This window comes from Atta cephalotes (assembly GCF_000143395.1).
Source record: "Atta cephalotes unplaced genomic scaffold scaffold00023, whole genome shotgun sequence".
Lineage (NCBI taxonomy): Eukaryota > Metazoa > Arthropoda > Insecta > Hymenoptera > Formicidae > Atta > Atta cephalotes.
The window spans coordinates 4,604,538-4,607,454 of NW_012130087.1; the positions used below are offsets into that span (position 1 = coordinate 4,604,538).

Consider the following 2,917-nt stretch of genomic DNA (forward strand, 5'->3'; position numbering starts at 1 on the left):
TATATATATATACACATATATCATTTTCGCATAATGAAAGGAACATATCAAGAATTTCAAAATTTTGTCGAAATTTTGAAACTGGGATATTAACTTCACACAAAAGTCAGCCAAGAAGAAAGCCGTAAGGATTTCTGAAATAATCAACGTAAATAATGTGAGATGGTTTGTTATCGTTATCACGAGGGCTAATGTGAAAGTTGAGAGGTCCGTGGCATCTACGTACGCAGGGGGTCTTCGATAAACTCGGTGAACCTCCGTTCTTATAGAAAATTTTGCAAAGAGCAGAAATACGTATATACAATTTTTGGGTGAGCTCTCCGAATGATGAAACATCACAGTTTATTAATGAAATGGAAAGAAAGAAAAGTAAAATAGACAGTAAATGACCATTGCAAATAATCATTTCTTTAACTGCGTCTCGCAATTTGTGAATCTTTTTTCCTTCTTCCCTTTCAAGTATTTAATTATGCTCGATTTAAAAAAAAGGGGGAGAAGCCGCAAAATAGAAATTCCCATGAATTGAGTCACGTGTATTATCAAACTCGATCGCATGCACGTGTAAGGAGAACCATTCGAACATTCATGCGTGCGTAATTTAATCTCTTGGGTTTGAACTTGTTTGCTTTTTAGCATAATGTTCTACATCGGAAGCGACTTTTAACATCTTTTTTGGCAAACGATTATGCAACAACAAAAATAAAAACAACAACTGAACAACTTTTTTTAAGAGTTAAAAAATTTATTATGCGAAATAAAATATGTAAAAAAATAGATATTACAAAGAGAATTATTAAAAAAAATTAACATAATCAATGTCATGATTTCTTCGCGTAAAAAAGGTAATATTTAAAACGATTGATGGAAATTTATTTTAAAAAATTAAATTTTTAACTTCCGAAATTACAGAACGAGGATGGAAAGACAGAGGAAGAAGCAAACATAAAATTTCATATTTATTTTATATATAAAATATGCAACAAAATATGAACGTGATGCCTTCGAGAAGATTTAATTTAACTTTCATCAATACTTTTCATTTTTTTATATTGCATGAAAAAAGAATAAGCTTAGGTTGGGCACCAGTTACTCAGCGCCAAATTATATATAATATTCTCTATTTAGAAAAAGCCTCCTGATCGCCATCTAACGAGCGACTGAACAAGAAAGGGCAGAAAACTGCACAATTAAATTAAGCAGAAATTAGTTGAGTAAAATTAACTGATTTTATTTTTAATCCTTTTATAAAGTTAAATATATACAGACAAAATACAAATAATATAGAATTATGTACAGGCGGATGTCCCAGAATGATCATCAAATATTTTCATGTGCACTAATAGAGCGGACTAAACTAAGTCGAAAAGTTCTTTACCATTTTGCAATTTCGCAATAATTAATAAGACATTAATTAATAAAAATCGCCGAATATTGATCGCTTCCGATGTAGAACATTATGCTAAAAAGCAAACAAGTTCAAACCCAGGAGATTAAATTACGCATGCATAAATGTTTGTGATTCTCCTTACACGTGCATGCGATCGAGTTTGATAATTACACGTGAATTTTAATCATTTTTTTACTCAAATACTATCAACTTTACAAAAAAACAGCAATTAAGACATAAAAATTGTTTATTTTCTTCTCATAAAGTTCTGAAAATTTTTTCAGAGTTTTTTAGTACCGCATTTTTTCATGTTGGTAAAAATAATTGCCAACAAGAAAATGCCTCCTGCATTAAAAAGTTGATACAAAATTCTGAAAAAAATTCTTAGAATTTTATTTATATCTAGCGCACTCTGGTAGACTCGGGAATGAATTAAAACTAGAGAGAAACCTAAGAGTGGACATCCTGGTCTTTTTTGTGTTCTAAACCTCATAGGATAATGTTCACATTTTTGTGGTTCTTTTCTCTACTATTACATAGGTTAGATAAAGACAAATAATCAACGTTGATTATTCGTTCTTGTTTAATCCACATGTAATAGTATGGAAGAGAATCACAAAAATATGGACATTATCCTACGAGGATTTTATTAAAAAGCTAAGATATTCACTCTCAGGTTTTTTTCTAATTAAGGCCAACATGGCGTCTCGCACAAAATTCAAATGGTTTCTTTTAAAATACATTTTCACAAGTCGCTCAAACCGCAGCCATTTTAGTAACAAAAAGATGACATAATTAAAATTGACGTTTGACATAATCCTTTTTATCACTGAAATGGCCGATTTGAGGCCACTCGTGAAACTGTATCTTCACGTTAAACAATGCTAAATATTATTTTTTATTTTAAATATTTAAAAATAATATTCTTATTTTAATTATATATTTAAATAAGATTATACAAGCGTATATGCAGGATTCCCTAAAATTTAGCACCATCCTGAACAGGTAGAGCGGACTAAACTGAGTTGAAAAGTCTGTCATTTTGCAATTTTCGCAATGGTTAACAAGATGTTAATTACTAAAAGTTGCTAAATATTGTTCTTCAATAATTTTTTACTCAAATATTATCAACTTTACAGAAAAACTACAAGAGAAAAGAATTATTAATTTTCTTCTCATAAACTCTAAGAATTTTTTCTCAACTTTTTAGTATTACATTTTCTTATTTTTACCATTATGAGAAAATATGATATTAAAAAATTCTAAAAAAATTCTGAAACAATTCTCTGAATTTTATAAGAAGAAAATAAACAATATTTATTTCTTGCTGTTTTTTTTTGTAAAGTTGATAATATTTAAGTAAAAATCAATATTTAACGATTTTTAGTGATTAATATGTTAACTATTGCGAAAATTGCAAAATGGTAAAGGACTTTTCGATTCAGTTTAGTTCATTTAAGATGGATGATGACGAATTTTAGGAACATATGTGTGTGCGTGCGTGCGTGTGTGCGTGCATGTGTGTGTGTG

General features: G+C 29.3%; 1 protein-coding gene across 1 annotated transcript in view; it reads right to left on the bottom strand.

Annotated features, from left to right (window-relative positions):
* LOC105619947 overlaps positions 1-2,917 on the bottom strand; it is a 61,037-nt gene that overhangs the window by 51,278 nt on the left and 6,842 nt on the right. The gene's annotated exons all lie outside the window — the stretch shown is intronic.